Here is a 12,695-nt window from a genome sequence, read left to right on the forward strand (position 1 = left end):
TACACCAGCTCTTCACATGTGTAGAATATTTGGCAAAATATTTTGCAGGTGTAGAAGGTTGGGTGCAACTGTTCTTCACAGATGTAAAACATTTGGAGATACCTGCTTCTCTCAGGTATAGAACTGTTGAGGATTCCTGATTGCTATGGGTGGTAAAATGATGGAGGTAACTGCTCTCTATGAGTAATGAACTGTTGAGGGTTCCTAGTCTTCTCAGGTGTACAGCTAGTCTACAGTTCTTCCCAGGTTTAAGTGGGAGTAAGATTTGAATTTTGGGTCTCCAAGAGCAACTTATCAGCCAAAGCAAGTTTGATGGCATTAACAATTTAACATCAGGACAAAGTTTTATTCTTATTGGACCTGATTAAATAAAGCTCTGCAAGGCTGGGGAGGATCAATTTCATCAGTGAAGCTGGGTGATCCGAATGACCAAAGTCATTAGCTATTTGCTGGCAATTGTTTTAAATCCTGGAGCAGATTCATTCCAGGTTTGCTGGATTACCCAGCTTCACTGATGAAATTGATCCTCTCCAGCCTTGAAGAGCTTTTTAAAGCCTTATGTCTATCATCTGTGTATTTACCTGTTTGCCTGGAGTTCATCATAAATAGCAGTGCTAAAAAAAAAACCTAAGGTATGATTTATGGCCTTAAGGGGATTTGCCATAATCTGGGAAGGTTTTGATCTCAGGGTGATAAATCTCTTCTTTCTCTTCTCTTCTTAATACTAAAAATATTAAATTGGTGATAATGGTCCCTGTAATTCCAGCACATCTCTAACAGCTGTTCGGTGAAGCGTAAGCTTATTACATTGTAGAAGTAAAGTATTGATATCTCAAATCAAAGGGAATACCAAACTATAGACTTTAAAGTCACATTTTAGCAGGCTGGAAAGTTGATATAACCATATGGACAGGTGCTCCACGGGGGGTCACAGGAGTCTACAGCACGGTACAATGCTCCGCATAGCACTTCAAGGAAATGATACTTGCTGTAGCACTTACAGGGATTTTAGAGGCAGTGAAGTAGAAATGACTTTTATATATTTCATGTTAAAAGTTGAAACAAAAAAGTAAAAAAGTCAATGTGTAATACTGCCTGACAAATGCAGCAACTATTTAGAAGTTTAGTGCATGTTCAGTGAGAGCGCTTTAAGTTATTTTTGTGTTCAAGGAAATATATGATCAGTTGATCTTCCATATTTTTCAATATTTTGTTAAATATAGATAATTGCAAACTAGCCACTTGAGGGAGCTCTGCAGTGAACTCCTCCCACCTACTTAAAGTGGAGCTTTTACTAGCATTTCAACATAACCACATAACATAGTAAACCCTTCTTATAACAGAAGGAATACACATGTAAAATGTCTTCATGGTTCCTAATAATCCAAAAAGTAATCTTCATATTAGAACAGTGGGTGGGGGCATGCAAATTACCATCAGTCAGATGCACATCCAGAACTGCAGGAATATATTGCAAGGACTGCTTAATATTATACTTCTACGGCTTCCATACTGCGCATAGCTGTTTCAGGCTTTTTGGCCCTCAATATTGCTGTGTATGGAAATCATGGCTTCTATGGAGTTGGATCCAACAAAACATTCATATATAGCAGAGAAGCATTTATAAATCAGCTGAATAAATTCCTGATATTCCACAATATACAGCTACAATTTTTTTGGGTTGAAAAAGAAAAGTAAGGAAAAGAAAAAGATATCAATCCTCATTCTTTCCTTTCCTTGTTATCCAGTGACCTCTATATATATTTACTTTGTATTTCTTGCTGTCTGTTCCTTTATTTGTACCCTTGGAAATGGCTCAATAAAAACCTATTTACCTAATAAAAACATTTGTAAAGACCAAATTTTGTTAAAACTCCATTGGAGGCTAATGAATGACTTTTAGGTTAAATGACGGCCAGCACTTTTCAGCTTCCTGTAAGCCCACGCTGTCATGGACACTCCCCCTGAGTCACCACGCCACCTAGGGGTGGGGGGTATACCGCAGACAGTCATGCTGAGATAAAAACACCAACACCAACCACTGCCACCCCCAGAGGGAAAAGATGGAAGACCCCAGGATGTTCCATGACCAGAATATTGGTCATTTGTATGTGTTGGGTAATGTGAAAAAAGGGCTTTTTTCTGTTTTTTTTATTGGTGACTTACTTCTACTGAGTCGTGGCCATAATATTATTATTATTAATATTATTATTATTAATATTATTGCAGACAGGTGGAGGCAGATTCCATCTGTTCATCTACTCAGTCCTAATATGAAATAGCCAGCTGTGACATTTCAGGGGGTGGTTAGCCAACTTACTGGGAATGCGATACCTGGCTTATGTACAGATTTCCAGCTCTGCTAATGGGAAAACGATTTATGCCATGGCCGGGCAGACAAGTCTGCAATCTCCATAATTGGAACATTTAATATTCTGTTTTCTGACAATGCTGCCGACAGCTCGGCCAGGCTGGAAGGATCCATCGGGGAATGGTGCTCCATATAAACCCGCAGTGTAAAATCAAAGCCTCGGATGATGGACTTTATTCTGCTAATAATGGGGAACTGACAACTATTGGAGTTCAAGAGGTGACAGCAGCAATCCAAAGCTTTGCACGGGGGTGTGGACTGCTTGCCGATTGGCTTTATTGGCAACTCCAACCTTCCATAGCTGAACATCAGTGGATTTTAAAAAATTCAGTTCAATATAAATCAGCTCCACAAACCGATGAGGATCAAGAAACTGAAGAGCGTCCGGTCACTGGAGTTGGTTTTGGTTCCATGCCAAACTGGACCTAAATATCGGTCATTCGGGCCAGAACCAAAAACGTTTAGCTGAATTAGCTGAGCAATGATCTGCATAGTCAGGACCAAATTTGCCTCTGTTATTGACTTCAGTGGGATTTGGCTACAATTCAACCGAACTTTGGGGTCGAATTGGGCAGGGGCTGAACAGAGGCAAATTCGACCGTCCCTATTGGTCACATCTTTTTATTCAGTCAAGAAAGCCATAAAAGTCTGAAAATCCGGGAGTATTCACTATGAAAATTTTGACTTGCTCAGAAGTCAAACTTTGACATGATTCCACCTCTTAATTAACATAAACCCTTTTTATAATTAGAAAAATTTAAAATATTGCGAGTGGGAGGATCTTGGACAGAGGTCTAACCTTGGAGGTAACAGCTCACCCAAGCTTCCACTGGCTCCATCGAATAAGCCAGTTTATATCAATTTCTAGGGATGAGATTTGAGTTTGATCCCCTAGCATAGCGATTCTCAGCTGGGGTTCTATGGGACCACAGGGTTCTTTCAAAGTTTTTCTAGGGCTCCCATGAACTGCAGCTGATTGATGATGCCTGCATAGTTCTGAGTCACTTACTTAAAACCATACACTTCATAAATACATATATAATGTTTATTCTTTCAAAGTATTAATAAATATATGTTTTAATCCTGTGATTGTATCTTGCTATAACAGTATTAAACAGAGCCAAACTTCTGCTGGTGTGACTGTAGAATATAAGATTTTCTTGTATACCTTCCTGACCACCGGCAAATACTTATTGGCTTTTTGGTGTGATCACATGACTGGGTACCACTCTGATTGGTTGCTAGTAACACTTGAGCTGTCAGAAACAATGCTCCCTTGAACTCTATTGGCTGTCAAATGAGGAATGTAGTTTAGCATTCAGTGTCCAAGGAAATTTATATATAATTATTCAGTGAGCAATAGGGGATTACATTCATGAAGAGTTTAACATGCACACCCTGAGTGTAAAAAAGCTTGAAACAAAAAAACAAGGCTTCCTTTTGGTATTTTTGGGAAAGAGAAATGAAAATGTTGCCATCTCTGCTAGCAAAAGGCTGTGACTGCCATTCAGTTCTATTTGTAGCACAACAGCTGTAAAGGGTGGTCCTATAGGGGTTGTATAGGAATATATAGTGCCATCTGCTGGCTCCAAGTGGCAAATATGGCTAAGTATGCAGCCTTTCACATTATTTGATAATAAAAGAAGAATAAATTTATATTTTTACTATAGAAAATAAAAAAAGTTAAAGATTCCCAGGAACAGACTCCCTTTGCTAATGTGAGTGCATTGTATTTGTGTTTATTTTTGTATGTGGAAGTTTAATTAATAACATTGTTTTCCTTCTCATACTGCATCACGTCCGCTCGGTCAGATTTTGTCACCCTGCAGGCATATGTAGCTTTCAGTAAGGTACAGCAGAAGGAAACCATAAATGCTGGTTATGTAGAGCTTCCATCGGAGCTCTCTCCCTGCACCCCAAGTCAAAAGGTTGCAATCAGAACGCATTATTCAGAAAATGAAATGTTTAGCATTCGGTGTCAGAATATAAAGTATTGTGGCCGCAGATGTTTACATGCTTCCCACTCAGCATTTCTCATCTGCCATATGGATTCTGCTTGGTGCACATGAGAGTGAGACCAACAACTGGATGGGAAAATAAGGAGAGCTGCGGGTTTCTAAAGGGAACACGCAACATTGCATGGGGGTTGCTTTTTTTGCAGAATGTCATGGAGGAAAACCTATAGAACCAGCTGCCCTTCATGGGGTCAAAGCAGCCCCTCCATACGAATTCTTTTTTGTACTCTGACAAGATATAGTAGTATATTAATTAATTATTACATTCATTTGATTCATCGTTCCCATTGAAATTCAATCACTACGAGTTGTAATTCATGTCATGGCCTGTGGGCGCAGTGTTATGATCTGGGGTATATGTGGCGTCAGAGTATGATCTAGAATTGTTGTGGGGGAAGTCTTATTAACTGGGGTTCCTGTGGGGTCAGTGTTATAATCTAGTGAGCCTCTGGATGCAGTGTAATAATCTGGGGTTCCTGTGGGGGCAGTGGTATGATATGGGGTAACTGTGGGGGAAGTGTTATGATTTGGGGTTCCTGTGGGGGCAGTGTTATGATCTGGAGTGTCTGTGGGGGCAGTTTAATGATGTGGGGAGTATGTAGGGGCAGTAAAATTATTTTGGGTGCCTGTGGGGGCAGTGTTAAGGCCAGAGGTGCCTGTGGGGGCAGTGTTATGGCCAGAGGTGCCTGTGGGGGCAGTTTTATGATCTGGGGCTGCTTCAGTTGGTCAGGTCTAGGTTTAGCAATCTTATGTGCCCAAAAATTAGTTCAGCTTCTATATACGACCAAGTATTTCATCAATATTTTCCCTGATGGCACAGACATAACAATTCCAGGCTTCATGACACTCAAATCGTGAAAGAATAGTTCAAGGGGCAAAAGACCTTTTTTTGGATTGACTGTCACAGAGTCCAGACCTTACCCCCATGGAGAATCTTTGGGATGAGCTGGAGAAGACTTTACACAGCTCCAACTCCCCCATCACCAATAAATAATCTTGAAGGGGATAGTGAATTTTTTGAAAGTTTTTTTCTTTAAATATATTCATTCTATGTTTATGTTTCAATACAGTAAATCTATTTTAACATTACAGTATTAAACAAAGCCATTCAAACTGCTGTGGCCCTTGCAAGCTCTTCATGTGCTCTCTGGTTTAAATTACGGTTCTTTTTCTGGGTATAGCTTAAGCTTTGATGTCCAAGCTATTATTTATTGTTATTTTGCTTTTTGTATAACTTTTGTATGATTATTTATTGTAATCCTTCAAAGATATATATAAAAAAAAATAAATGTAACCAATAAAACGTTGCAGCAAATGTATTGGATACAGTAGGGAACTGGTCAGTTTTTTAAATTTTTATCAAATTCTGGATTTTTGTATCATTTTTAGATCTGGTGGTAATGAGCACTATTACAAATCAAGAAGATGAATTTCTCCAACAGGGACAGTGATAGCAATGAAGACCTCTCCTTTCCCTACTCCCTGTAAAATCTAAATGAAAATGTTTGGGCTACACAGATCCTCAGATAGACTTCCTATAGGATATGTATATTGTATATCCAATTCTGGGGACCTTCCAAAAACATACTTATACACGCTCTTATCATCTCTCGTCTGAACTACTGTAACCTCCTCCTCCCTGGTATTCCACCAACCCGACTCCCCCCTCTACAATCTATTATGAATGCTGCAGCCAGACTCATCCATCCTTCCAACCTACCTACCTACCCCATACACAGCCTTCCTACCTACCTACCCCATACACAGCCTTCCTACCCACCTACCCCATACACAGCCTTCCCCCCGGGCTACCCCATACACAGCCCTCCCATCTACCTACCCACCTACCCCATACACAGCCTTCCCACCTCTCCTCTTTTGCTGCCTCTCTTTGTAGTTTTCTTCATTGGCTTCCATTTCCCTTGAGAATCAAATTCATTTCCTGTGCTTTGAATTCAATTCCCTCCACAGTTCTTGTCCCACTTACCTTTCTGCCCTGATAGAAAATACCCCCCTAGCTGTTCTCCTCGCTCCTCCAATGACCTACTAATGACTTCTTCACTTATAACCTCATCACACGCACAGCTTCAAGACTTTTCTAGAGCTGCCCCGACTCTCTGGAATGGTCTTCTTCATCCTATTCAATTTGCTTCTACCTTTGGTCATTTAAAACTCAACACTTCACCCTCAACCTACCCGTCTCCTTCTGTCTCCTAAACCCTCACTACTTCCCACCATTCCATATCCCCTCCTATTGTGTGATACTTCCCCCACCTCCTAGATTGTAAGCTCCTCAGGGCAGGGTCCTCTCCTCCTCCTGTGTCACTGTTTGTCATTTACAACCGCTATATGTTGGTGCTATATAAATAATGTTTATTACTACAAAAAAAATTGAAGCAGAGCCCAGAGATGAGCAATGGACATGGTGAAATATCTGAGGAATAAAATAGATCAGGAGGGAATGTAGGAAAGATTGAAAAGTGAGAACATGATATAGGTGAATCTTTGAAACATTTAAATGCATTAATGTTGTAAAAATGGTTCAGGAGGATTTTTTTTTTTTTAAATAAAGCCAAAACATGGGGAGATCTTATCTGTCTAGCACAATGTTTCCCAACCGGAGTTCCTCCAGAGGTTGCTGGGGGTTCCTTTGCACCTCTCAGGTCAGTATAAGTGACCCCAATGATTTTTATGGCTATCTGTAAGGGTGACACTCTTCCCAATGGCCAGCAATGTAAGAGGAATTCTTCCCACTGACCACCACACTAATATACTGTGATCTGTGGATATAATAATTATAGAAGGGGGTCCCTGAGGCCTGAAAGTTATTTGAAGAGTTCCCCCATGTTAAACACTGGTCTAACGGGAAAAACAAAACCATACAAAGTAATATTTTTCTGAAGGTGAAGTTGACATTTGGAACAGACATCTAGGAGCTGAAATGCTTCAGTGAACAGTTAATACATTTATACATTTTTGGGACAAACATAAGTTGGTAAATCTATGGAGACCTAATGGTCCATTTGGCCTATGAACTATATGGGCCTGATATATTAATACTCTTCAAGAAGATAGACTATCATAGGAGTACCTGGGTGATCCCACAAACTTGGAATGGATTTCCTACAAGCCATTAGCTAATATTGGCAAATGTTTTCAATCCTGGAGCAGATGAATTCTGGGTTTGCTGGATCACCCAGGTTCTCCCACGATAGTCTAACTTGAATAAACCGGGCCCCATGTGTCTATGAACCTCGGTGTACAATGTGTAGCTTTTACCCAGCATGCAGACAATAAACATGACACTCCGCAATTAGAAAAACACATTTTCCAGCCGCTAATTACATGGTCGTCCTGTAGTAAAAACATTTATTTATTAATGCACTTTAATCCTAATGAAATAACTGTCCAAGACCAACAGCACCGGGATTTATTAAAAAAGAAACGCCCAAATAGCCTCCAATAAAAACAATTAAACGATTGTCACTTTGTGCTTTCTTTCCTATTTGTCATGAAAACGAGTTTCTCATGGGTTAGTTTACGTAAAGAGGAATTCTGGCTGCGTGCCATTCCTCAATACTAAGACTGGCCTTCTGGGCCCGTGGTCATCAATGTATGAATATGGGACCGGGAAGAATAGGTCTGTGAACTGGCTGGGATGAATTATACATCCAGCTTGTGACGGGAGCGTCATTAAATAGCCACTGGGAACCGAAGACTTACATACAGAATAATATGATTCCCATAGTATTTTTTTGGAACCCTCAAGGGCAAACTCCAAGCTGGCCAAAAAATGACATTGACCCTCTATCTGTTCCATTTCTATCCCTTCTTTGGGATGGGAGAGATAGGAATTCTTACCCAAGTTCAAGGTATTTTGGTATTCCAGTTCAAAATGTGGGAGGGCCCTCAATGTCATTGGGTACATGCCGGTGAAAAATTGTATTCGAAAAAAAAAGGGAATTTGGCCACGTTAGGCAATGCTGAAAGCCCATTAAGTTTTGGCAAGCTGCGGCATCATTTGCATCAAATATAGCTGTGAATTTGCCACAGTTCTTGGCATCCCATGCACAAACACTGGGGCTGTGCACAGGGGATTGTGGAGTAGGTGCTGCGTCCAATGAGCAATGAGTTCAGTCCTTGTGCTGCCATTGGCTGCTGGGCCTTTTTTAAGTTCTCCAGATCCAAGCTGTTGGATCCTAAGTGCACTTCCTGTCTCTCTGCCAGCTAGTTCTTTGGATTTGAACTTGACTTTTCTTCGTCTGCTGCCGGCCCTGACCTTGGCTTGTTCAACGACCTTGTCGTGACTCGCTGTGATCCATCCTGATAGCCATCCTAGGTGGAAGTCATCTGGTCCCTGTAAACTCCTGGTGGGGAGAGCCGGAGGGCCGGGACCTGGTGACCTCTATGCAGCTATGTAGCCCATTGGCCACCAGGGTCACCGGCCCATCACTTATTCCAGAGTGAGCAGATGAAGACCAGGGGGTCACTTAGATTCTGCACCTTTGCTAATCCCACCAGGGGGAGGCAACCTATAACAGGTGGGCTGCCCTGCATTGGGGATTCAGGCAGGTTGGTATTGCCGATAATTAAATGTTCATACCTGTCTGATCACCGCCCAGCTGTCAAATTTTGCTGAGCTGCACATGCGCATTGGTTTGCAGGGAAACCCAGCAAACCTGGCTTCCCTTGCATGTGCCAAGAATGAATGTGCGTGCATCTGCGAAGGAGTTCAGTTATAAATGCAAGAAAAAGATTCATGTTATTAGTTATTAATTATTGGTCACACCTTCAGCTAAGATACCGTCGTCACCTGTGTACATACATTTACCACACATCCACTAGAGGGCACTAGAGTGTTGCAACTGTCTGCCCCCTTCGCAGATGGTGCACATATGTACAAACAAACTTTATGCAGAATACAGAGCAGCAAACCAGACATCGCCCATTTCCATGTAACACGGAACATTTCTGCAGTGGTCATTTTTTTCCCCCTCAAATTTTTTTGATTCATTGTCATTCCGGACATATTTTTATTTTATCTTTAATTAACTCCGCAGTTCTTATTCCTCATCATGCCGGCCCATTACCGGGGTTATATGGCTGAGTCAATGAGAGACGACTCCAAATGGGTTTTATTAGCGGAGCTCCTGAAATCAATTAAGGCCAAATCCATCACTTCCCTGACAGCTTGTAACACAGAGCACGCCGATCTGTGACAACATCTGCAGATTTCTGAGAATTGTATTTAGGGGAAACTATTTTCAGTGCGCGTTCGTGTTACAAGCTGAACTCCAGGGAGATGAAGGAGCAAAAATGAATGCGGCTCTGTAATCATTAATAAAAAGTAAAATGTATAATATGTTCAATGCGAGCTGAGTAAGGAATTAAGTGCATGTTAAAAAGGAATATACTGATAGGAAGAAAGAGCAGAAAGATAAGCTCATCAGTCTGCTGCTTCTCCTGTCACTGTCCAATCACAGCTAGGGGGAGGAGCAAGACCTGTAAGTGTTACTGAACTGCAGCATAGAACAAATCTGGTCTCCCACCCTACCAGATAGAGCTGTGCGATTTGTGTGAATCTCAGAACTGGTTTAACAAATACAATTTTCATGGTGCTGACATACAGGCCGGAGCTTAAAGAGTAAATAATTGCCAGGAAGAGGAAATTTGGTCAAATATTGGATGACAGTGAGGAAGAGAGCTGCCAGTGTGATGGAACTACACGTGACATTTCCTATGGAAAAGCTTAAGAATGGGAATCCTTACTTTATTATTATTAATAAATTGTATTTATAAAGCACCAACCTATAAGAGGAGGGGGAAGTAGTACTGCAAATACAGAAGAAAAACCTGGTAATCTGCCAGAAATCCAGTTGTCTCCTAACTTCCTGTTTGAGCTGACAACACTGCTTCTGCTGCACTTAAATCCTAAGCAGCGTTGTCACCTTCCTCCTTCCTCATCTCTGTAACTTAAGGCAAAACTAACCACAGCTGACAACACTGCTTGGGTTTTCGGTGCAGAAGAGGCAGCGTTGTCAGCTCACCGGATTTCTTACAGTTCAGCTGCCATTTTCCAGCATTATACACAATATGGGTAAATTATTTTTTTTTTGTAATTATATATGCAATTAATTGTTTTTCATTTTTTTAAATTTAAGTGCAGACATACCACCTATAGAAAATAAAAACCCAGCTGGCTAAAATTTTATTTATTTTGCTGAAACATGTTTGCCCTCTTTTGGTTTCCATAAATGATGAAGAAAATTACATTATAATGACTCTTTTTTTCAAAAAGTTAAGTAATATTAATGATAGCAGTGTTTAGTCGGCTTGGGCAGCGTGTTTTGGGACAACTGATGAAGGCTCCCCAGCTGTTTATTTGGTTATGACAAAGGGTCACTTTTTGTTTTTGATTTTTTTGGAGCAAGAACATTGTTTTTGTTCCTCTTTATTTTGGATTTTGTGATTTTTTTTGGTAGAATATGTGCAGAGCTGCCCATTTATCTTCCCGTTGGGGGTCTGAAATGCTCTGCAGTGGAAGCGCACAGGTTTGATTAGGATTCTAGTGAAAGCACATTGAAAACAAGGGGAAACAGTTACTCTAATTGTTGATCCCGCCATAATTGTGTAATTACTGGGGGGTATTTCCTCTGCAGACTGGAGCAGCTGGAGGGAACCGTGTCTGAGATTCAATATTTTAACATAATATCCCTGCCAAGGGGTCATTAAAATGTACTTTAAGTAATATGAAGGCATTTATGTTGGAGGAGATTGATGTTCTCTTTTAAACAGAATGTTTCTAATCTTGACTTCTAATCCACGGTAAAGTAAAATATATATTTATATACACTGCCCAACCAAGAAAAGTCCACAAGCCTGCGGGTGCCTGGGGGGGCAGTGTTCTTATCTGGGGTGCCTGTGGGGATGGTGTTATGATCTGGGGTGCCTGTGGGGGCAGTGCGAAGGTCTGGGGTGTCTATGGGGCAGTGTTTTGTTCTTGGGTGGCTGTGGTGGCAGAGTTAGAATCTGGGGTGCCTGTGGGGGCAATGGTATGATTTGAGGTGCCTGTAGTGGCAGTAATATGATCTGCAGTGCCTGTGGGGGGCAGTGTTATGATTTGGTCTGTCTGTGCCGGCATTCTTAGGATCTGGGGTACCTGTGAAGACAGTGGTATGATCTAGGACGCCAGTGGAGCAGTGGTATGATCTTGGGTGCTTGTGGGGGTGGTGTTATGATCTAGGGTACCTGCTGAAGCAGTGTAATGATCTAGAATGCCTGTGGGGGGCAGTGTTATGATCTAGGGCGTCAGTGGGGGCAGTGTTATGATCTGGGGTGCCTGTGGGGGGCAGTGTTATGATCTAGGGCGTCTGTGGGGGCAGTGTTATGATCTGGGGTGCCTGTGGGGGGCAGTGTCATGATCTGGGGTTGCTTCAGTTGGAGAGGTATAGGTTCAGCAATCTTTTGTGCCCAAAAAACGCGGTCAGCTGACTCCGTGAAAATACTGAATTACCAGGTTTTCCCATCAATTCCCCAATGTTGCAGAAATATGATCAAAGCTAAAAAGCTGTCCAATTAAATATTAGACTTTGTGATACACATATATGGATGCTGTGATTGAAGATCTTCCTATGCTGGGACTGTCCAGGTGGTGATAATGAAGCCTGATCCTTCTCAACTTAGTCATCAGCTTGATAAAAGGGTCGGCCATGCTTGCATTAACCTCCCCAGCGGTAACCCCGAGTGTGACTCGGGGTAAAAAACCAAGCTGAAAGCGGTAACCCCGAGTCACACTCGGGGTAGTTAAAAGAGTAAAAAAATAACACTTACTTGGTCCCATCGGCATCCCCCGGCGTCCTCCAGTGTCTTGCCATCCTCTGGCCGCATCCTCTTCCTCGATTTGTCCAGCGAGTGCACTGACAATACCTGGAAGTTCCCGGTGACGTCGGTGCGTACAGCCATCGCTAGGGGCGCGGCGGGAATTTCAAATTATTTTGTATTGCATTTATTCGTACACTGGATTTTTTTGTCCAAAAGCAGTACATTGTCTTTCATGAAAATTTATTTTACAGTATATTATAATAGTAATAGTAATAATAGTAATAATAGTAATAATAATAGTATAATAAAGTTTGAAACTCAAAATCATGTCAAGTTTGTTATTAAATTTCTTATTAATTTTTTATTTATTTATTTATTTTATTTATTATTTTGACATGATTTTGTGTTTTAAACTTTATTATACTCATACTAATATAATATACTGTAAAATAAAACTTTCAAGAAAAATTATTTACTGCTTTTACACA

Source organism: Pyxicephalus adspersus, chromosome 5 (assembly GCF_032062135.1).
Source record: "Pyxicephalus adspersus chromosome 5, UCB_Pads_2.0, whole genome shotgun sequence".
Classification (NCBI taxonomy): domain Eukaryota; kingdom Metazoa; phylum Chordata; class Amphibia; order Anura; family Pyxicephalidae; genus Pyxicephalus; species Pyxicephalus adspersus.